Source organism: Cavia porcellus, unplaced genomic scaffold (assembly GCF_034190915.1).
Source record: "Cavia porcellus strain 051 isolate PalLab524CR breed Dunkin Hartley unplaced genomic scaffold, mCavPor4.1 scaffold_1, whole genome shotgun sequence".
Classification (NCBI taxonomy): domain Eukaryota; kingdom Metazoa; phylum Chordata; class Mammalia; order Rodentia; family Caviidae; genus Cavia; species Cavia porcellus.
Window position 1 is genome coordinate 195,665,527 of NW_026947484.1, and position 25,334 is coordinate 195,690,860.

General features: G+C 36.1%; 2 pseudogenes; one reads left to right on the forward strand and one right to left on the reverse strand.

Moving 5' to 3' along the window:
* Positions 1-21,453, forward strand: part of LOC106027886 (olfactory receptor 7G1-like) — a 40,013-nt pseudogene extending 18,560 nt beyond the window's left edge.
* LOC106027885 (olfactory receptor 7G2-like) lies at positions 755-17,418 on the reverse strand (annotated as a pseudogene).
* Positions 21,454-25,334: the final 3,881 nt, after the last annotated feature.

The following is a 25,334-nucleotide window of genomic DNA, read 5'->3' on the forward strand; positions in this document are numbered from 1 at the left end:
TTTCACAATACACTTTGGTCTTTATTTACACTGTCAGTTTTTCACACCAGAGAACCAATGTGATGTTTACACATCTGTAACCTATTTACTTTGCTTAAGTGTATGATCTCAAGTTGCATCCATTTACCTAGAAATGTCTCAAGTTCATCCTTCTTAGAGCTTCTTTTCCATGAAAGGTGAATGCATTTTCACTGATGAAGTTTCAAATCTCAAACATCCCAAGACTATCTCAAACCTCTGAGTTTTTATACTTGTGATAATTTTATAAATAATGGAACTGAGTAGGGTACATGGTAATGTGACCATCATAGAATACTCTTTTTCTGTGACATAAAAAAATTTCCTAATGGAGTATGAAATTACTACATTTGCCTCACAGTGGGTGTACATAGTGGTGTATATGTATCCATAACAATAGGATACACAGAAATTAGTTTCCAGATATTAACACAGCCTTGCTTTAAACCTTTCTCTACTCTGTCCACCTATTCCAGTATTCCTTCTAAGACTCACACATACAGTGTTACTAAGACTGAATTCCTCACTTCAGTGCTATTTCTGTCAAGTCCAAGCAACAAGAAGGACTTTAGAGATTGAAATCATTTGTCAAACATCACGCACCTGAAAAAACAGTGAAATCAGGATTGAAGTCCCAGTTGAAATGTACACAAATATTATAGTCAGGCACTTTCTACTCAATATTACTGTAATTTGAACTTATTCTAGAAGCCAAAGCTCCAAGCCAATTCCATAATCACTTGAAAGGTATTCCAACAATGACATATGTCAAGGCTTCTTTCATTTTTTTGTTCTTCAAACTGTAGATAAAGTGATTAATCATTGGAGGGATCACAATCTGCATCACTGAAGCCAGCACATTCTTAATGGAGGAATCAATAACGGCAGAACTCATATAGACTCCAAAATCTGTCCCATAGAACAAGGAAACCACTGAGAGGTGAGACCCACAGGTAGAAAAAGCTTTATACCCTCTTCCCACTGATGTGATCCACAAGACAGAGGAGATAATTTTCTACAAAATAAAATAATCCCAAATAGCTGTACACCAAAAATATGATTCTGACTACATATACCAGCAGGTTATTGATGAAAGTTTCAGAGCAGGTGAGCTTGATGGCCTCAGCAAATTCACAGAAGAGAGGACTTTCCAGGTCTGTGAAAAAGACCAGCTGCAATGTCAATAGACTGTGGAGAAGGGCATGCATGGTGCTAATAGCAGGGCAAGTAGAACCAACAGGACACAGAGGGAGGGATTGATGATGACCACGTACCTCAGAGGATGACAAATAGCCTCATAGCAGCCATAGGCCATCACTGCAAGGAGACAATTTTTCAAGCCACTAAAAAGCAAAGCAAAGGAGGCCCTGTGGCCTGCAGTAAGTGCCCAGTGCACTCTGCCCCAGGCCCAGCCTGTTCGGGACCCTCAAGCCTTCCGGGTGGAGTGAAGTGGCTAAATGGGCCCAAGGCAGCTACATCTACCTCCCCATTCTGGCTGTGCTTGGAGAACTGTGGAGTTTCAAGCAAGCAGGCGGGTGCACAGTGTCCCTGGAGCCCAGCCCATCTGGAACTATGGAGTTCTAAGCAGGCAGAAGACTGCCACTGGCTCCAGAGGCCCAGTGGCCTGGGGAAACTGGGTGCCAGAGTCCCAAGAGCTACAAACATAGAAGTGGATTTCCAACAGACCCTGAGGAAGCTTTCGAATAACACTTGAAACACAGAAATATAGGAAAATGACAAAACGAAACACCAAATTACAACCTCAAATCTCCAGCCCATCTCAAGAAACTCTAGGAGAAATGTATATAGAAGAAAATATATGCCATACACCTCAAATATTGGACATAATAGCTACTGAAATAAACAAGCAACTCCGGGAAGCTTTAAAGGAATTCAAACTCAAAATAATCTGGCAGGTAAAAGAAGAAATGATAAAAGAAATGAAAGAGATTCTGAATATATCTAAAGAAAACACAGTTAAAAAATTGGAGGAACTAAACAAAAAAATAGAATCCCTAGATGAGCAATATAAGAAACAAAGAGAATACATAAAGCAGATGCACAGAGATATACAGGAAATCAAAAACTCCGCTAAAAGCTGTAAAAACTGCCTCAATGAAAGTGAAGATAGAATTTCAGATCTTGAAGACAGGACTGCAGCTAGTGAGCAGGAAAGGAAAGATCTTTTAAAAATAACAAGGAATCAGGAAATAACAATTCAACAAGATGTGCAAGATGACACAAAGAAAAACAACATAATGTTGATAGGGTTTTATGAAAAAGAAGGGGACCACATAAGGGATGTCAAGAGGATATTTAGAGACATAATAGCTGAAAATTTCCCAAGCTCAGAAACCGATATCAGGTTCAGCGAAGCCTATAGAACTCCAAATAGTCATAACCAAAATAAAACTACACCCAGACATATAATACTCACCATCCCAGAAATCCAACACAAGAATAGATTATTAAAAGCTGTCATAGAAAAAACAGATCAGTTATAAAGGAAAACCTATCAGAATCACAGCAGACTTCTCAGCACAAACAATAAAGTCAAGAATATAATGGAGTGAAGTATTCCACATCCTAAAGGAAAATGATTTCCAACCTAGACTGATGTTCCCTGAAAAACTATCATTCAAAATCAATGGTGAAATACGATACTTCCATGATAAAGAACAGCTGAAGAACTTCATGAACACCAAGCCAACCCTGCAAAAAATATTGAGAGACAGTTTAGATACACAAAGGAAAAGACCATTAAGCGAAGCAGATAATTAAACAGTACAGAAAGATAAAGATACAACAGCAGAGAGATAACATGTCAACAATAAACAGCATATAACAGTTATAACCATTAATGTAAATGATCTCAATGCACCAGTCAAAAGAAACAGACTAGCAGAATGGATCAAGAGGCAAAATTCAACCATATGCTGTTTACAGGAAACCCATCTAACCCAGAAAGATACTCACAGACTGAAAGTCAAAGGATGGAAAACAATACTTCACACAACAGGAATCCAAAAAAAAAAAAAAAAAAAAAAAAAAAAAAAAGCAGGAGTAGCCATTCTGTTTGCAGACAGCACGAAATTTAAACCAACAATGATCAGAAATGAAAAAGAAGGTCACTACATAGTCGTCAGGGGAAAACTCAAAGAGGAAGTGATAATTATCTTAAATATATATGCACCAAACTCGAGAGCACCCAGTTACATAAAACAACTAATAACAGAAATGAAAAATCAATTTATCAGTAATGCAACTGTAAGAGGAGACGTTAACACATGATTGACACCAAGGGACAGATCAACCACACAGAAAATGAGCAAAGAAATAACAGAACTGAATCACACCTGTGAACAAATGGACTTGGTAGACATATACAGAATGTATAACAAACAACAACAGACATCAGAATACACATTTTTTTCAGCAGGACATGGGTCATTCTCTAAAATAGACTATACATTAGCTCACAGAACATATTCAAACAAATGCAAAGGAATTGAAATCATCCCTTGCATGTTATCAGATCATAGTGCTTTGAAATTAGAAATTAATGATAAAAGATACGGCAAAAGTCCCACAAACACATGGAAACTGAATAACACATTCTTTAGTAATCAGTGGGTCACAGAGGAAAATAAAGAAGAAATTAAAAAATACCTACAAGAAAATGAAAATACAGATACAACTTACCAAAACCTGTGGGATGCAATGAAAGCCGTCCTCAGAGGAAAATTTATTGCACTGAGTTCTCACATCAGGAAAACAGAATGAATACAAATAAATAACCTGATGCTACAGCTCAAACATCTAGAACAAGAAGAGCAAGTCAAGCCCAAAGCCAAAATAAGAGAGGAAATTATAAAAATCAGAGCAAAAATCCATGCAATAGAGACTAAGAAAACAATCCAAAGAATCAACGAATCAAAGAGTTGGTTCTTTGAAAGAATAAATAAAATCTATAAGCCCGTAGCGAACTTTATTAAAAAAAGGGAAGAAAAAGCTCAAATTCATGCAATAAGAAATGAAAAAGGTGAAATCACTACAGACTCTACAAAAATACAGATCATCAATACCTATTTTGAAAACCTCCACTCTCAAAGGTTTGATAACACAGAAGAAATAGATTCCTAGAAACATATGAAGTACCAAAGCTAGATCAAGAGGATGTAAAACTGCTGAATAACCCAAACTCTATTAACGAAAATGAAAATGTAATTAAGTCCTTACCTACGAAGAAGAGCTCAGGCCCAGAGTGATTCACTGCAGAATTCTACAAGAAATACAGAGAGGACCTAATGCCGATACTCCTCAAATTATTCAATGAAATTGAAAGGGAAGTAATCCTTCCTAAGTCATTCCTGGAAGCAAATATTACTCTAGTACCAAAACCTGAGAAAGACCCAACTAAAAAAGAGAACTACAGACCAATCTCCCTAATGAACACAGATGCAAAAATCCTCAATAAAATATTGGCAAATAGTATGCGGCAAATCATCAAGAAAATTATACACCATGACCAAGTGGGATTCATCCCAGGCATGCAGGGATGGTTCAACATATGTAAATCAATAAATGTAATCCACCATATCAATAAAGCCAAAAGTAAGAATCACATGATCATTTCTATAGATGGTAGAAAAAGCCTTCAATAAGGTCCAACATTCATTCATGATAGGAACTTTACAGAAAATTGGAATAGATTGTCTTTACCTCAATATAATAAAGGCCATCTATGACAAACCAACAGCCAGTATCATACGAAATGGCCAAAACTTGAAAGCCTTTACTTTAAAATCAGGCACAAGACAAGGATGTCCTTTATCACCATTCCTATTTAATATAGTACTGGAAGTACTAGCCAGAGCAATTAGAAAAGAGAGAGGAAATAAAAGGGGTAAAGATAGGAAAAGAAGAAGTTAAATTATCATTGTTTGCAGATGACATGATACTCTACATAGAAGACCCCCTAAACTCCCTTGAAAGACTCTTGGATACAATAAATAAATTCAGTAATATATCTGGATACAAAATCAATACTTAGAAATCAATAGCAATCCTATTCACTAACAACAAATTCAGAGAGAGAGAGAGAGAGAGAAATAAGAGAAGCCACACTCTTTACACTAGTAAGCAAAAAAATGAAATATTTAAGAATTACTATTATGAAAGAAGTGCAAGACCTATACAGGGAAAATTATAATACATGGAAAAAAGAACTGAAGATGATCTCAAGAAATGGAAAGACATCCCTTGCTCATGGATAGGAAGAACAAATATTTTGAAAATGGCCATTCTCCCAAAATTGTTATACAGATTCAATGCAATCCCAATAAAAATACCATCAACATACCTTATGGATCTTGAGAAATCACTCCTAAAATTCATCTGGAACCAGAAGAGACCTAGAATAGCAAAGGCAATTCTAAGCCTCAAAGGCAAGGCAGGAGGCATCACAATCCCTGACTTGAAGTTATAGTACAAAGCAACAGTAGTAAAATCAATGTGCTACTAGAATCAAAACAGAGCCGAAGATCAATGGAATAGTTCGAAGATACAACCACAACTACAAACACACTCAACCACCTTATCTTTGATAAAGGAGCCAAGGAGGTTTACTGGAAGAACGACAGACTCTTTAATAAATGGTGTTGGAAAAACTGGCTCTCCATTTGCTGAAAACTAAAACTAGACCCATGCCTATCACCATGTACCAAATTAAAAACTAAATGGATCAAAGATCTGAATATTAAAACAGAAACACTAAATCTGTTGGAAGACAAATTGTGTAGAAACCTTGAAGACATAGGGGTAGGTAGAGAATTCATGAACAGGACTCAAACTGCATGGGAAATACTTCCCAGAATCAATAACTGGGACCACCTCTTATTAAAAAGTTTCTGCATGCCAAAAGAAATCTCCTGCATAGTGAAAAGAAAACCTACAAACTGAGAAAAGATCTTAGTGAACTCCCCCTCAGACAAGGGAATTTTGTCTAAAACATATAAAGAATTAAAAAACCTCAGAACCCAAAATTCAAAGATCCAGTCCAAAAATGGACATCTGAGATGAATATGTACTTCTCAGATGAAGAAATACAAATGGCAAATAAACACATGAAAAAGTGTTCATCATCATTGTTCATTAGAGAAATGCAAATTAAAACCACACTGAGATTCTATCTCACTCCTGAAGGAATGGCCAGGTTCAAGAAAACCACCAACAACAAATGCTGGAGAGGCTGTGAGGAAAAAGCAAGTCTCCTCCACTGTTGGTGGGAGTGTAGACTGGTACAATCTTTGTGGAGGTCAGTCTAGAGATTTCTCAAAAAGCTGGGATTAGAAGTACCATTTGACCCAGCTATTCCACTTCTAGGCATATTCCCGGAAGAACTGAAAGCATCATACCACACTGATATATGTGCACCTATGTTTATAGCAGCACAATTTGTAATTGCCAGATCTTGGAACAACCCAAGTGTCCATCAACAGAGGAATGGATAAAAAAGTTGTGGTATTTCTATACAATGGAGTACTACTCAGCTACAAAGAAGGACCACATTGAGATATTTATCAATTAATGGGCACACCTTGAGACCATACTCATAAGTGAAATAAATCAATCTCACATGTATGAATACCGAATAGTTTCACTAATGTAAGAAATGTTTCAAATATATAAAAGTATGTTGTAATCATCATTCCCCATTATGTGGCCTTGAAGCCTTATAAAGTTTTCACTTATTAATTGGAATGGATGTATTCTGGGCTGCTTGATATTATTGCCTTTGATGAAATGAACAGCTATTTTGAAGAAAACAAGTTATCATAATATCTAGTGCTGATTTACTATCATCTTGTTTTGAAGCCCCACCAAACTATGGCTCTTCTGTCTCCATTGGTTTTATCATGTTGTATCTTGCTGGATTTTAGTATATGTGATAGTATAAACACAAATTATTATAGGCAAAGAGATAATATAGAAACCATTGTTCGTTTTCCGTGAGCTGGTTCTAAATACCCTACAATGCTTTCATCCACTTGAATGGTTTTACACTGACTTGATATGTTTGATTCTATAGTATATGAAGTTATATTCAAATATTTCAAGGAAAAAGACACTATGATACTATTAAGTCGGGTTATTTGGTGGTGAAGCACTAGGTTGCTGAAACTGTCATGCTTTGACCTGCATTGTTATGTTGTTATGTCCTCTTTTACTCAATCTCTCCCTTATTCATTAAAAATTATTTATTTTTTATGATTTTTTTAATTAAGGAGAAAATAAAAAAATAGCAGGATATATTATTGTAACTTTTTTGATTTCCTATTAACTTGATTTGAAGTCCTGTAATACTCCCACTATCTTGTGTTGACTGATTAGATTGTGTTCCGTTCTGTATGATAGTATCAAGTTTGAGGGTATAGACAACTACTTTGAAGGCAATAAAATTCACTATGATGCCCATTCTGGTTTGACTATTATCTTCTTTTGAAGTCCTGTAATGTTTCAAGGTTTAGGTTTTATTGGTCTTGTTCTCTACTGTTTTGTTTAACTTTATAATACCTAATGAGATAGACAATTCTTTTTAAGGAAGCAAGGGGCATTGTGGTAACCATTGTTGATAACCTTGTACTCTGTTTGTACATCATGTGCTATGTCTATCCTTGATTTTGACTGACAGCTTTGTTTTGCTGTATTTGACTTTATTCTCTTCAAAAAAAGGTGATAAGAACTATGAAGTAATAAAACCCCAAATGTGTAAATTTTGTTATAAAAAAGAGAGGGGAAAAAAGTGCTCTAAAGGATGCAACTGCAAGTGTGTTTAGGGGTGTTAAATAGATGGTCATATTAATGTTTTTGGTTGGATCATTGAACACAACTGTTTGCAGTCTCACCGTTTGAATGTCCACTTTGTATGCTTTGATACTGTGACTTGAGCAACTGTCTCTAGGATGATAATTGTAATCTATTAACTGGTGATTTCTTACTTTTTTTTGTAGTTCTGTATTACTTGTACCCTTACACTGTTTTGTTTTGTTTTTTCTCTTTTCCTTTTAAATAAAATTTAAAAAAAGCAAAGCAAGTAAGGCCTGAGAGAGGCAGACTATGAAAGTGATGCTCTGACCCTGTGCTTAGGCATCCATCAGCATGTTTGGGATCATGACTGTGCTTGTACAGATGTCAGTGAAGGACAGGTTGGAGAGAGAGATGTACATGGGAGTGTGAAGGTAGGAATCAGAGCTAATAGCATGATGAGCAGGTTCCCCAGGATGTTGGTTAGATACATGGACAGGAATAGGCTGCATATGAAGAGGTGCAGTTCTGGGTCACCTGTCAGCCCCAAAAGATGGAATTCAAAAATAACTGTTTGGTTGGTGTGTTTAATTTTCCTGGTTGATCTTATGGAAAAGATGATGCGAAAATAAAATAAAATGCTTTGTTTCTAGATAAGCACCAGCAGTATGATATAGTAACTTGTTAGGGAGGAAAATTCTTTGTATTGTTATAGTCTTACTGATGACAAGATATGGGAATGAAGACCAATGCTTCCAATGAACTTTGTATATATAAACATTAAGAACTAAGTTATTTTCCAAAAAAAAAATGACCTTCTTGTGTATACTATGGGCCTAAAAGGATTATTCAGATAGTTTTTTTTTACTGATTCTCTCCATTCCTGTTCTCTCTCCTCTTTCCCTAAATTCTACACTTTTTGTTGGACACCAAAATTTTTTCACACATTATGGTAAATGCCAAAACTGTAAGAAATAAGACATGTTATTTCCGTAAGAGTCCATGCCTTCAATAAAAATAAGGATGAGAGTGAATTTATCAGATATGTCTTCTAAAGCTGTGGTCTTGGAGGCATGCTGACATGTCTCAGATCATCTGAAGGGCTTGTCAAATTAAGACAAGGTAATTGTTGATATCAGACCAATGGGCATGAAGGCCAAGAGGACATGTAATGGATATAAAGTACACTGTTCATATTGACAAAGACGAGACAGAACTCAGCTTGTCTGGCTGCTGGACTGATTCTCATGACCAATTTCTCCTAATGTTTATGGAGAGCATAAAATCAACATCACTAAATGACCATGTAGGTCTTCATATTTTCCACTATAGTATTTTTTTTTTGGTACTGGGAATGGAAATTACAACCTCATATTTTTCAGGTTTCCAATATAGTTTTAAACTTGAACAAAGATTTTTTTTTGTCTTTTTCTTTTTTTTTTAATCGGTACCGGGGATCGAACTCACAAGTGCCTGCTTGCAAGGCAGGCGCTTATGCCGCTGAGCTAAATCCCCAGCCCCATTTTGTTTGTTTCCCTTGTTTTCTAAGTATGCTCACTTCCACCACTTCTGCATTAAGCATGGGTCAGACAGAGGTCCATCCAGGTGGACTTGGATAATAATTAGAAAATGTTTCTTTTAACTTCAAATCCATAGGAGTCTTCTATGCATTAAATTTGATTTAGCAATAAATTCTAAAAGAAGTGAGTAACCATGTTAATCCCACTTTCTGTGTCATCTTTGGGGAACTTCTTTCCCTAGTGAGAGAAGTAGCACATCATTACATAAAATAAACAAATATCAGCTACATGAGGGAAGGAAGCAAATGCAGAGCCTTCTATGCAAACAGACTGAAATAAAAATCAATTTGTTATTCTTCCAATAACAGAGATATAAAAGATGACACAGATTGTGGTTATCAGGTTTCCTAATTGGAGGGTCCCTGGAGAGCATCATTTTTTTCTCTATTGAGGAAGACAGAAGCAGTACAATGTTGGTAATCATTTGATGTTACATTAGACCCCCATACTCTGAATTTAATTCAGGATCCAGCGTTTGCTTTCTGAATAAGGAAAAATCTTGAACTAGATGAGAAGCCAAGGTGTCATCATTTGCTCAATTAAACTGCCTAATGAATGTGCTTTTTAGCTGTCATTCAACAATCATTTCTCAGTTTGTAATTCTCCATCACATTGTGTATCTCAAATACACCTAATTTTTGCTTATGTAATTATGCCTGAGTAAGAAGAAAACTCCATGTGAATGCTTTAATTGATACAAAATGAATATAGCACAGCAGTCAGCTCAGTACTGGGCAACTGGAATCCTCATGCTGATCTTTTCTATTGAATACATGATTATAGTAAGTGGTGCTATTCACCTCTAGGAAGGAGGAGATACCTGGAACAAGTGAGGAAAAAAGATAGAACATATTCAGAATAATAAATGCACATTTTGGGATTCTACTGCTGAAGAAAAGCATAGAAAGATGCACCAATGATACTAATATTCATTTGGCTTGATTATAGAACATGTAACAATGAATGAACTAAGTGGTAAATGCATTAGACATAGGAATAACAAAACTCTGACTACCTAAACTAGGAATAATATCTATGTAATAGTATTCCTTGAGAAAATTGAAAATGTTTTAACCTACTCAGATAATATGTTTTATTACAGATTATTCAAGTGTGATGGAAAGTTAGCATTAATCAGTCAACAGTTAAATGCTAATATACTTCATGAATAGGAAGGGGATTTTAAAAAGGAACAAGATGTGTGATGTCCATGTACTCACTCCATAAGATAGCTATAAATTTTATGCATGCAAATACATACTAAGAAAAATAAAATATAATAACCTGTATCATAGGGTAAAACTCATATACTACAGCATTTTTTCCTCTAGATATCATTAATGCAAAAATGTTAGAGGCATATTTCAAATCTCCATTTTATGTTCTTGCATGAAATTGATTTTTTCCTTTCCCCTGGGGAAACTATCACACTTACATGATATACACTTTCCTGTTCACTTTTTATCAAATTGATATTATTTTTTCAAGTAGTAAAAACTGCACCGTATCATATTTAGTAAGTTTTATGTAAATAGAATCTTATAGAAATGTCATTTATAAGTGACATTCTTAATTTTAAAAATTAGCTGTGGCATATTTAGTTCTTCTTCAGAAGTTTTTACTATTAGAGTATCTCACTGTCTTGTTACAATACAATTTTTTGGCCCTAAATGATATGTATACCTTTTCACACATATGTAGATGATGGCAGATACATAAAGGAAAGACTAGCTATATGGATGGATGGACAGATAGATAGATGACAGTGATATAGATGATAAATGATAGATGAGTGACAATAATAAAGATGATACATAGATAGTTGATAGATAGATAAATGATAGACCCAACAAAAAGTTCAGTACATATATATGACTATATGTACAATATAGAGGTATGCATGGGGAACCCATGACATTCATCGTTCCATGTTTTGGAGAAGGGGCAAAGAGAAATGCAGAATAATATAGTTTATAAATTGTGTGTACTTCTTACTTTATTTTAAAAGACTTGAAACAATAGTATGAAGTCCCAGCTTTTAATTACAGAATTAAAATTCTGGAGGTGAGGCTACTGTTATTATCAACTACTATTAACTGTAGTATCTCTTTTGTTCCTATATGAATTGTTTGGTAGTTTTAGAAATCAAACCAGGGAAAGTAGGACCTCTGTGTCTGTACCTCTTTACCCAGAGTCCCACATCACCTACCAGCATAGAACAAAAGCTTTCTGTACAACGCTGGATCCACACAACCAAGATAAATCAAGGAGCTGATTTCTATTAACTGACTTCTGTACTCTCTAAAATTCATATGTTGAAATCCTTATGCACAATTTACTAATAATGTGATGCTACTTAAAGAATTTATTCAAAACACACAGTCTTTTAAAGCACAGGGAGAAGATAACCAGATATAAGCTAAGGACAGATACCAACCCTGCAGGTATACTGATCCTTGAAATTCTAGACACTGCAACTGGGGATAGGGGGGATTCTTTTGTAAAGTCACTGATCTGTGTTCTTTTGTTTCAACAGGGCAAGCAACTAATTGCCAAGTGGAACAGTTTTCCCAGCACTATTACAAATTACTCTAGGAAACTTCAGGATATTTTATGAGTCATCGTGTCTGTGAAGGGGCACCCTTCTGCTCAGAATAAAATGGCTTCCATCCTTGTGCAAAGTAGGAGAGTAGAAAGACTTGTGCAAATTTTGGTGAGAAAGTAGGCTTACAATGAATGAAACTGAGGTAGAATACTTATCCTTATGTCCCAATCATCACTTTGGTGACTGGCCTCACTGAGAATGATGTTCAGCACCTCCAGTGTGTTGAAGGCAGAAGATCAGTTCTCAGCATTGGTAGATAAATCACTTGAAGCAGGAAGTTCTTGTTTAGAAGGGGTCATCTTAAAAGAAGGCTCAGATGTTGCTTCCTGTAAGTCTGGACTGTGGAGTGACTTGGCCATAGGCCTGTTCCCTGTTGTCTTTTCATCCATGAAGAGCTTAATATACAAAGTGGTCCACTGAGGAGCTATTTATCTAACCTTACTGTCCCAGGAGTGCATGTCCTGAAAGAGTGAGAGTACAGTAAAAACAGAGTTCAGATGTCTGACCTCCTAGCGCCAATGTCTTGTTTGCCTCCTGCAGTTCTCCCCACAGTCCATACTCATCTCTGTTTCTCAGACCTTAAACACATAATGTGTCACTCTTCTGATACATTTCAGTCTTCCATCTCTGCTATGAACAAAATCATTTCTAACCACTTCACAATATTAGAAGGCTTGATCCAGTGTTATGTATGAAAATATATGGGTATGGAAAACACAATTTATGTGAATGAAACTCATAATTTAATTTAAATTTTATATAACTTAACTTGTTATGAAATATATCTTTTCATTTTATTCACCATTTAAAAATTTGATTATGATACAGAGCTCAAGGGGTCATACAAAATGAGATAACAGGCTATATATAGCCCAAAACTAATAATTTGTTGGCCCCTAACCCAAAGTATTACAAAAAAGCCAATATCAAATCAAATGGAAGATTCTTTGTACCGAGGAATCTAGAAGGCAATTGTTTATTATGCTAGTGGGATGACAGTAATCTCAGTTCCAAATCTTCAGTACTGAGGCAGTTTCATGTTCAGTTTAAATACATTTTACAAGCAGGAAGTACAAGGCATTGCATGATTAATTACATGGATTGGATTAAGTTATATATCATTAGGAAAACTGAATCTGAATACATTTGCTTAGAATAAATTGTTTGTCATGACATAGTAACATCCTGGTGGTGAGGGGAGGAATTTCAAGTGGAGCAAGCAGAGTTAAAAAGTATCTTTGACTGGGTTGCTTCACCTCAACCAAAGTCTTTGAAGTGCGTTAGAAGCAATGTATTTTATTAATCAAAGAAACATAAGCTAAGACTAGTCAAACTGGCCCAGTACACTACAAGAAGAAAAGCAGCTGGACCCAGACAGTCAAGGCTGACTAGGCTAGCTATGTGACAAGCAACAGGAGCATGGTTACAGGTCTCTAACTGATCTATAGCATTTACTATGAAATAGCTGTAAGTTTGCCATTCTTTAACTATGCCTTTACTAACCATATAATTGTGCTGCAACAAAAGATAAAAGGTACACATCATTCAAGTTGTAAGATTAATTTATGGTTCAAATATAAGCAGAAGTCTCCAAAGTTGGGTAACTTTCTCTGAAAAAAAATCTTGTTAAAAGTAAGACAAGTGTAAACATGACTTGTATTGTAAAAGTGCATGCATGGTGCATTCTCTTGTCATTGCAAAGTTCTCAAACCTTAATATTTGTCTGTATTTACATAGAGGATTCTATCTATTTTCTTGCATCCTTGCTGTAAAGTGTGTGTATGTGGGAGGTTGGGTAAGTTTGGTGTGGTCTCATTTGTGTTTTTGCTTGTTTTATTTGCTTTAGGGTAGTATAGAAAAACTGATAGCCTACACCAAATACTCATTTATATGCAAAGTGGGTATACCCATGACCCTCTGAAACATTAGTAATTGTCTGCCTTCAGATCAGGGTCTCTCAGGCGTTCCACCAGTGCCATGTGGGGCTGGGTAACTAATGTCTGTTTTTTAGATGGGAGATTTTGCCCTGTATTAAGATGTTCAGCAGCATTCTTGGGTTCCATCTACTACATGCCAATAGTACTTTTCTCATTTGTGACAACCAAAAATGTCTGCAGACATTGGTAGTACATAACCTGCTGGGAGATAAAATAATCTCAGTGAGAAAAAAGTGGTTTTTGATTCTTTCTACCTCATGGTACTAGAGAGCTTACTTTCAGAAATATCATTCATATATAACAAAAGGAAAATCCTTTAAGAAGGGCTAATTGACAAATTCTGGTGGTCCTCTCTGAGGTCATCATACCTGCTGATAACTGAAGCTAATTGCCTTCTCAGGCACAAAGTTCTTACCAAACAGGGATCTCAGAGACAGATGATCCCCCTAAAAATGGAAAATATTTGCCCAAAAGTGGTAATGTGTCAGAACAGACTGTTGGAGGGTAAATGTCCCACCGCATACCTTAGGGGAACACTGAGGTCATGTGTTTTATCTCAGTCCAGAACAGATAAACTCTTTAGTGTGACTGTAGGCAACTCCTTTCCACCTTAGAATATGAGACTCAACTGGATATGTCTAATGAGATTCATTTCTCTTCCATGGAGCAGAAAGCTATTGTCTTAAGTTACTTTTTACTCCTTGCTGAGACAAAATACCTGAATCCCAAAGTTGGGAAAGGAAAGGTTTATTTCTTACAGTTTTTGGAGATTTCAGTCCACACTCAGTTGGCTCCAAGGCAGGTGGGCATGGCTGGGCCACAGTTCATGGCGGCTGTAAACAGCAAGCCGGAACCAGCAAAGAGCAAGACACATCTTCTTCCTGCCACTACATCACATCCTGGATCTACCCCTATGTGGGTGTAGCACTGACATCATCAATCTAAGCGCTAGACAACGAACCAATCACAAATGCACAATGCAAACTTATGAGGCCTGGGGGCCACAGACATAAACCATGACAGGTATCTATAACCCACATTCCCATCCATCAAGGAATGAATAAAGAAAAGTATTTTTACAATGGAGTATTATTTAGCTATTGAAAAGGAAAAGCTTGAGACATTTATAGGGAAATGGATGCAATTTGAGACTATACTCCTAAATGAAATAAATGAGGTTCACATGTGTAAACATCATATTGTCTCCCTAATGTAAGAAACAGAAAGAGTAAATAAGATCAAAATGTACAACAGATATTATAAAATGGGAAGAACCTGTTCAAAGAAAAGACACACTGGGATGGAGAAAAGGAGGAAGGCAAAAGGAAAAAATATATATATACACACACACACACACACAATACTTTAGATAGTTATACTACTAATTGCTATTAGTTCTTTGAAAAGAAAGGCTTGTGCTTATATGGTTTGAATAAATTTTTCATGCATATATTTTGTAATATGAAAACTACTTTGAAGATAATGATATGCAATATGCTAGCCAATGTTATTCTCTGTAATCTTAAGTTCTTATACCATTGTTTTTATTGTTTTTTAAATAAAAAAATAAAAGCTATATATATGCACATTGAGAATGAGGTCACATTATATGAATGGAAACCCTTCACAGTGAGAAGCCAAACAATTTTCCTTTTCTGGATGAAATTCAGAGCCTGTTATAATATGGGGAATTTCCACAAAACAAAAGCTTTATCTAATTGTTAATTCCATGAGGCACAGTTCTCTTCATATTTGTTCTCATTTAATTTTGTAAATTTTAGACTGTCACAGAAGTTGTAAAATAGTGAGACAGAGAAGAAATGCCTAACTTCCCTTTCCTAGGATGGGGGAGGGACATGGTTTCATATCCTCTCCCCCTCAATTCCCATCAGGCCACCATGATCCACTGAGGATGGAGTGGGACAGCTTTTCTTGGTGTCCCTACCATCACCACCTAGGAGACTTCGTGGCCACAGATCACTGAAACTGAAAGTGAGTTTCAAATCTTGTTGGGGACCATTAATTCACAATGGTTGATTTGTATACATCCCTAAGAGATGATAAACTGGAGGCATGGGATTATCAATATGTCCTATTTTATATTTCCCATTGACTCTTCTTACCATATCATCTATGCACTCCTGAGTAATTCCAGGATACACTCTCTTTTTTTATCATATTTATCTGTATGGATGACATGATTTCTGACTGTGACAGCCTATGTCCAGTTTGTGGCCATCTGCCACCCTCTGCACTATTCAGTCATTATGAATCCTCACTTCTGTGTCTTACTACTTTTGCTTTATGCTTTGTTAGCCTTTTGGCTAACACACTTTAACTGACTTGGTAATTACCTGCTTCAAGGATATAGGAATTGCTAATTTCTTCTGTCATTTTTCTCAAGTTTTTAATGTTTCATGTTCTGACACATTATTGAAAACCAATCACATGATTTGTTGGTTCCACGTTTCTCATTTTTCCCATGTTATGGATCTTTTCTCTTACTATAAAATCATTGTTCCATTCTCAAAATCTCATCATCTTGTAGGAGGTACAAAGCCTTTTCTACCTGCAGTTCTCACTTGTTAATTGTTTGCTTATTTTGAGGAACAGGGATTGGAATATACATTGGTTCAGCTGTGTCATATTCTCTAAGGGAATGGTAGCCTCACTGATGTGCATTCTGGTTACCCCTATGCTGAATCCCTTTATCTATATCCTGCAGAACAGGGACATTAGTAACAACTTAAAGAGGCTCTATATTTGGAGAGTTTAATCCTAAGATACTTGGCATTCACCAAGTAAAAGTGATAGTGTCCCATAAGCAATATTGTAATGTATATGACCAAACTCTGAACCTAATTTGTTTATATTATACCATTAGATATGTATATCTTTCCACACTGACCAATGGAAATAAAAATCTGAGGACTGGGCAGGGGATACAGCTCAGTAGCACAGTTCCTGTCTCACAAGCACAGGTCTTGAATTTGATTCCCAGTACAAAAAAAAATCTGAGAATTTCATTTATAAATGAAAAACATTAACAAAACAATGTGTGCTCTTAAGACTTTTACTGCATAAAGGAAGAGACCAGAATTTTTTGTGGATATTCATTTAAGTTTCATTAAATATCTGCCTCTGCCCGATGAGTGCTGCCACCTAAAGGCACTTTCCTCTGTGCACCCAGCATGGGGATAGAGAAGCAGGTGAAGAATGGCCTCTGCCTGCTGTATGTCATCACTGGAAGGCCCTTTCCTCTGCATGGCCAGCACAGGCCAAAGAAAACAGACAGATCCACCTCTGTCTGCTGTGCACCACCGCCAAAAGGCCATGTCCTATGGTGGCCAATGTAGGAAGAGAGAACCAGCAGATCCACCTTCACCTTCAGAAAGCTGCCACTGGAAGGCTTCTTTATACAGACAGCCAACAGGAGCAGGGGAACACTGCCAGGTAAGCCCTGTGCATCCATAGGCCACCATCTGAGGCCTTTGGTTCCCTCACCATCATTCCATTCACTAGCAGAATCAGAAAAACATACCCCTGTGTGTTGGCCACCATCATAGGAATCCCAGGGTAGACACACAGGCTAAGAGAAGCAGCCCCAACTACCTGTACCCCTGATCATCAGCAACACCCAGTGTAGCTGCATAGCTCTGGAGAAGCCTGCTCCATACCCTACTACCTCCCTATAAATCTGGAAGTAGAGGAATCCAGGTGCCTGTCCCATCCTCCTGCATTGCTTAGAGGCAGCCAATGTGGTAAGTGCCTGGAGCCCCACAGCCAGCTTGTCTGAAGGAACCAAGGATAATGTCAAGACAAAGGAGCAAAAGGCAAACTCAGCCCTTTAGACCACACACAATATGTCTGGGAGATACAGTCATGGCAGAAAACAGAAGTCACATACCTGAAATCTCTGAGAGGATAGCAACTGAAGTAAGGAAACGAATTCATGAGATTATAAAAGTAGTCAAATCAGAAATAATGTCTCAGGTAAAAGAGGAAATCACAAACATACTGGAAGAATTATCCAGCAGGTCAAAGAAGACATAGACAGTAAAGAGGAGCATAGAAAAATGTTGGAAACCTTGAATGAATGTAGAAAGGAATTACAATGTGTTAAAGAGATTCAAAGAGAGATGCAGGAAATTAAAAATTCAGTCAAAAGCTGGCTAAACCACTTGAAAGATAGACTTTCAAACTTTGAAGACTGGATTGCAGCTAGTAATCATGAAAGGAAAGATCTCTTAAAAATAACAGAATCAGGAAATAATAAGGCTGCAAGATGAGGCAAAGAAGCATAATTTAAGAGTGATAGATATCAATGAAGAAGCAGGCATCAACAACAATGAAATTAAAAGGGTTTTCACAGAAGTAATAGAAGAAAACTTCCCAAACATGGGAAATGGATCTGGTGTGCAGATAAATGAAGCATATAGGATTCCAACTAGCCATAACCAAAGTAAATCTACACCCAGACATATAATAATCAAGATCCCAGAAATTCAGCTCAAGGAAAGAATATTAAAAGCTGTTAAATAAAAAAGACAGATGACTGGTAAAGGAAAACCAATAAGAATCACAGCAGACTTGCCAGCATAAACCATCAAGTCAAGAAGAGTTTGGAGTTAAGTGTTTCAAACACTGAAAGAAAACAATTTCCAACCCAGATTGATCTACCCAGAAAAACTATCTTTCAAAATTGATGGAAAAATAAGATACTTCCATGGTAAAGAACAATTGAAGGAATTCATGACTACCAAAAGCAACCCTACAGAGAGTGCTAAAGAATATTCTAGAGAGAGATAAAGATGATCATGGTTCCAGGAACATCAGCAGAGGAGGATCACCAAACAAGACAGGCAACTGAATGAAGGGGAAAAGTGGAGGGCCGTCAACCGGAGGATAGCAGGGCAGAGATAAACCAATGTATGCTGGTTGTAACCATTTATGTAGCCTCAGGTGAGTAATAAAAAGAAACACAGGAAGAGTGGATCAGGAAACAAGATCCGTTGATATACTGTATACAAGAAACATATCTAACTGGAAATGAAATTCATAGACTGAAAATCAAAGGAGAGAGCAATTGTTTCATGTGAGAGGAGACTCCTCCAAAAAGCAAGAGTAACTTGCCCATCACTGAAGAATGGATAATAAAGATATGTTACTTTCATGGAGTGGGTAGCTAACCAGGTATAAACTGAATAATCTCTAGGCTCCTGTAGGCAAATGGACACAACTGGAAATCATGTTCATGGCTGAAACAGATAGAACTCATACGCGTGAACCCTAGCATAAGAAACAGAAGGAGTTAATGGGATCCAAAAGCAAAATAGTTAATGTAAGAGCAAAGGGGAGGGAACACTTTGGAGGGAAAGATGCGAACTACTGTAAATTTCTTATTGTCTTACCTTGAACTTTTGCATTATTTACACAATTTTGTTAAGGTTTGGCTCTGTTATGTCTTATTTTGTTAAATTTTATGCTGTCAGATGGTAGGTACAGCTATTTGAATATAATGCGATATTCTAAGGTAATCATGGTTTTCTATTATATTGCTTTGAAGTCTTATAATGCTTTCATTCATTAGTTTGATGGGTTTATTCATTTTTATTCATTAGTTTGATTAGTTTATTCTATTTTGTTTGATTTTATTATTTGTGATTGTATGCACAGCTATATTGAAGAAAAGAAGACATTATGGCACCTATTGCTTATTTATAATCATCTTATTTTGAAGTTCTACCATGATTCTGTTCTTCTGTTTTGATCGGTTCTATCCTGCTGTGTTTTATTTGATTTTAAACAAATATTTTTGAGGAAAATGAGATATTATAGTAGCTATTGTTTATTTCCTGTTATTTGGTTTTGAAGTCCTGTAATGCTTTCATTCTTCTGAATTGTTTTATAGTATTTTATTATGCTTGATATTATGGTGTGTGAAGGTATGGTTAACTACGTCAAAGAAAAACGACATTATAGTAGCTGCTGTTTATGTCTGGCTGTCTTGTTGTGAAGTGCTGTGTTGCTTGCATTGTACTGTTCTGATTTACTTTGTTCTGTTCTCTTTTTTTAAAAATTCAATTTAAAATTTAAAAAAATAAATTAAAAAGTTACACTAAATGTCAGATATTTCAAAGATTTTAATAGAAAGAACCAGTAAAGATAATTACAAGCTGTGTGCATTAAGCTTTCAAGGTAATACGATCCTACATAACCAGTCTACTCTTCCAGGTATTGCTTGTTTGTTGTTTCTATACATTTGATACCTTGACTGTATCTAAAACAGAAAGACTATACTTAACATTGTCCGTATCAATTTTGTAGGCTGTTGTTGATCTTTTTTGGTAGATGAAGAATGTAGTATTTGTTTGGACATCCTATACTAGACATACTGCCTAACTCAGACACTGAATAACAGTTTTTTTTAAATGTTCTTGCCACAGGGCACCTAAAGCCTGTGAAAGCAGTATACATCACAAACCCTTTTGGTCTTGAAATGTGTTCTTTTACATTCACATGTGGATTTGAGTCTTTGTGAAATACACACAGCTACTTTGAATGTTTTAACTGATCCAGGGCATTTCATGATGGAGGGATAGAATTTAATTTGAAACCTTATTGTAATGACAATCTTTTTTGAATTGTTGTCTTTCTCTAAATCTGGCAAGTAAGTATTTCTGTCTGATACGTAGGCAAAAGATAACTGTTTGAATTCCAAAATGGAAACATATTTAATGTAAACCATCCACATCTTCATTATCCTAATGAAGTATCATTTATTATGATTGAGTCCTCTTTTTCAGTATGTAATCATCAAACATATCCTAGAAGGCCATCTATTATTAATCCTCCTGAGATGAGTAATTGACACATTTTATATTACTTTCAAGTAATAACTTCATTCTACTCCACTAAAATAGACAATGTTCTGGAGTCGTACTTAGGAAACTGCATTTATTATTATATGTTGTTTAGGCTGTAGTATACAGAATAGGCACAAATCTGACCACCCCTCTATGTTTACACTATTTAATGTAAAATAGGAAAATAACATTCATTTCCACATCATATGTGGTGCACAAGCAAATTTTATAGCCCAAAATATCTTTTGTCACTGTTGTCTTTTGGAAACAAAGAATTACATCACTGCAATGTTAGTAATCAACTTAACTTATTACTAAGATTGTAAAATGTGAAAATCTAAACTACATCATTGCATGCCGTTAAGATTTATATGTCCATTGACCTCATGCCATTTCTCCTGATCTCTATTGCAGGCAAGTATTAAACATTTTCTATCCATGGATCGCACCTAAATGTCATCTTGTTGCTCTATTGGACAGCATTTGGGGTGTATCTAACTTCTGCTGTGGCCCCTGTTTCTCTAAGAAATATGACTGCTTCTATGATGTACGTTGTGATACCAATGCTAAACCCATGCAGTCTGTACATCTACCATAAGGTGAACAGACAAACAGATGTACTGAGCCTTAAAGAAGAATAATTTTAGGAACATGGAAGCAGCTTGAGAACAGAATTTTAAGTAAAATAAATAAGACAGGAATTTAAATAGCACACAGTTCCTCCTATGTAAGAAAGTCAAATGATAAATAATTTCAAGAGAAAAATACATAATAGATCACTGAAATCAGGAGAGGACTTCTTGTAAAAGGAAATGGGATCTTGGGATGAAGGGAGAGGGTATCGAGCAGAGGAAAAGCAGATATAAAAATGATAAAAATGTGATATGAATATATCCAAATTACCCATGATGAACGTATTTATTATGTATCCAAACATGTATTACTAATTGTTTAATTATATTACTCATGTCCATCACATAGTTTCAAAGAAAAGCCCATTTTTCTTGTTCTTAGTTAGATGCAACATTCATAAGAGGGGTGAAAGTACTTAGTGTAAAGCACCCAGTGTGTCAAAACTAAGTTTTATGAACTAAACAAAGGTTGAATCAATGCTTTCCAGAGACATTTTCTCTTTTTCATTTAATTTTTTTGTGCTGGAAACTAAAGCCTGTGCTTCCCATATGGTATGAAAATATTCAACCTCTGATGTACAGACCAATGCTTTTTTATTAGGGAATGTCTAGAATACATAATAGTAGCATTAATTTCAGGGGATATTTACATATTTATAAAGCTATCTCAATATTTTTGTTTACTTCCTATTCAAATAGTCTCATCAAAATTTGATCTTCTATAAACTTTTTGTTTCATTTTAAATTTTGATACATCCTCTATGCCAAAAAATATCAAGGCTCAAGAACCAAAAAGAAAAAGAAAGCTTGTCACTGCTCTCCAAATATGTACATGTAAGTGTATAAATGTTAAGTGTCTTCACACAAATAGAAAAAAATTTAGTAAATTTATGTAACAGAACACTTTGATTGCTTTAAAACAATTCTGATCATTTTAAGAATAATAAATATTGTTTAATTTTATTTTCTCCCTATTGTATACATTCGTCACGTGTTATCACATAGGGAATATTCATTATATTTTATTACTACCTTAAAGCTGTAGTATCAATGAGAAATTAACTAAGGCAACAATAGTAAGCCTCAGAAACACAATCTTCCATCAGAGGCAAATTGTAACAGTTGTAATTGTAGGAGCCAGTGTTCAAAATCAAATAATACAACCAGTCATCAGAAAGTGTTACACAGAGGTCTAGGGATCTTAACTACAAGAGCAGTTAAGGTACATTTTTAAATTTTTGAATTTGTTGTATGCTTTTCCTTGAGCACAGCAATTACTAAAAGGATGAGAAGAGTGCATAAGAGGGGTCTCTCCATGAAATGGGAAATTTAAATAGCATACATGATTATGAGTAGAATCTGCCAAGATTTTCCTGAAAACATGCCCTATATCATTGGGCAGTTCAATTCAAAACACATGTAATTAGTTCTAAGTGCCAGCCTAGTAAAAACTGCACAATATAATACTCTTTAATTTTTTAAAAAGAATAGTGGTGGGAGAAAACATATAGAGGAAGACTATGGAGATAAAATAAGCAGTATAAACAAAAACCTCAGCACCTGAAACTTAGGAAGTCCTTGGTAACACTTTTTGACATTACAGTTTCTGTGTTAGTCCTCAACATCCTTATCACATCCTTCATGATCCCTGCACAATGCTTAGAAAATGGGTTGGATACATGCTGTATCACGGTCCAGATGTATGTTGGAAGTAGACAAGTGTGGGTAGGAGATTAAGACTGAGTAAATTTCTGTGCACATGATCACAATCAAGAACATAAAAATGAGTTCTGATAATTGAAAATGTCCCCATTGGTATCCTCCCATCTGGCAATCCAAACTTTCATAATTGTCCTCATGAGTAATTAATGTCTCTGATGCTCCTTCCTCTCTCCATTATCTTCAGCTAACTGCAGGGCTGGAGCAACAGCCCAAACATTGACGGTTCCACAACCTTCAAGGAACAGAGATAATAATTAGGTGATGTCCTTCAAATCTCTAAGAACTTCTTAATATTAATGCAAGAAAAAGAGGAGGAGATAGATGTCTTCTACTTTGTGTGGCCCTCTTTTCTCTTCAGCAAAAACAGTAAATGTAAAAACACTTAATGTAAAATTTAGTATTTACTGTTTTTATTAACAAGTTCAAATTGTATATATTAATAAAATTTAGTGATATTTACCTCCATGCACAGAGTCTGCATTCCTCTTTCTCCACTCTAATACCCACTTCCAGAGCGTCTATCTACCTAATGTCATTATGACTTTGTTTTGTTCCCATATATGAGACACAACATGCAGTACTCATTTTCCATGTCTGGATTACGTTTTGAAAAAGGCATCTTATTTTATTTTCATTGTTTATTTTGATGAAATACACATTAAAATACCGTATTCACCATTCCAAAGTGCATAGTTAAATGGCATAAATTTCATTTCACTTTCTTCCGTACCCATTGATGTCATCCATTCCCCATAAATTTTTCTTGCCCTCATGTTGAATGTTTGAACAAATTTAAAATATTTACATGTTGCCCTCACCCAATAATAGTAACTGCCATTCTAGCAGGAAAAAAATGCAGTATTAAACTAATCATATTACAAAAATAATGTAAACAAGAACTTAGGACCCTGGGAAACCAAGCAAGCAGCTCGCCTCCCTGGTAAGTGGCAGTGGTGTGGCAGACTGTGGCCCTTCCAGAGGGAGAACAACTAGTTCTCCTGAGATCCACACCATGCTGGAACTTAGGATGCTGGGAAATCAAGCAAGCAGCTTGCCTCCCTGGTAAGTGGCTGTGGTGTAGCAGACTGTGGACCTTCCAGGGGGAGAACCACCAGTGTCTGCTGAGATCCACGTCATGTTGGAATTTAGGACCCTGGGAAACCAAGCAAGCAGCTCACCTCCCTGGTAAGTGGCTGTGGTGTGGCAGACTGTGGTCCCTCCTGGGGACATACCTGGGGTCAACCTTCATTATCTCCTGAGATCCACACCATGTTGGAACTTAGGATGCTGGGAAACCAAGCAACCACCCGCCTCCCTGCTAAGCAATAGTGAACCTACTGGTACATGGCTAGAGTCAAACATCCCACTTCCCCTACCCCGCTTCCCCTGTCTCCCTGATAGCAAATGGGAACCAGAAATCTGAGCATCTCTTGGGAGGTTGACCATAGCAAGTAAGGAGGATTTCCTTCTACCATTTCTCTGAAGGCAAATATTTTTATTACTGTTTTGCTTTATTCTGATCAATGGTACTGCTCTATTCAATATCCTGTTTTGATAAGTTCTATAATGTTCTCTATTTCATTTTATTTTGGTGTATGTGATTGAAAGAACAACTATTGTAAAGATAATTAAATACACTGTGATACCTATTACTGTTATCCCAGTAACCTGCTGTGAAATTCTGTACCAATTTCACTACATGGTCTCAGTTGGCTTTATTCTGTCTTGTTCTGTTGTATTTTACTACTCGCTCTATGTTCAAAATTAAAGAAAGAAGAAAAAATAATGTAAAACAAATAGCATAATTTACACATCTAGATGTCTACTCTTACTGCTTCTTCAAAGCCACATTGCAAATGGTTGTCTCACACCATGAAATTAAAGTGTTCTGCTGTGCATGATCCTCAGTGCACATTTTATATGTCTGTTCCATAAACTGTAGATGAAGGGATACAGCATGGGATTCACAGCAGTGTACATCACTGAGACCACCGCATGATTTCTGGATGAAGATGATATAAGTGAAGCAGTGTACACTCCAAAGCCCTTGCCATAAAGTAAGCAAACAACTGGCAGGTGAGATCCACAGGTAGAGAAGACTTTGTATTTCCAGTTTGATGATGGAATTCTTGAAATGGTAGGACCAATTTTAAAATAAGAAAAAATAT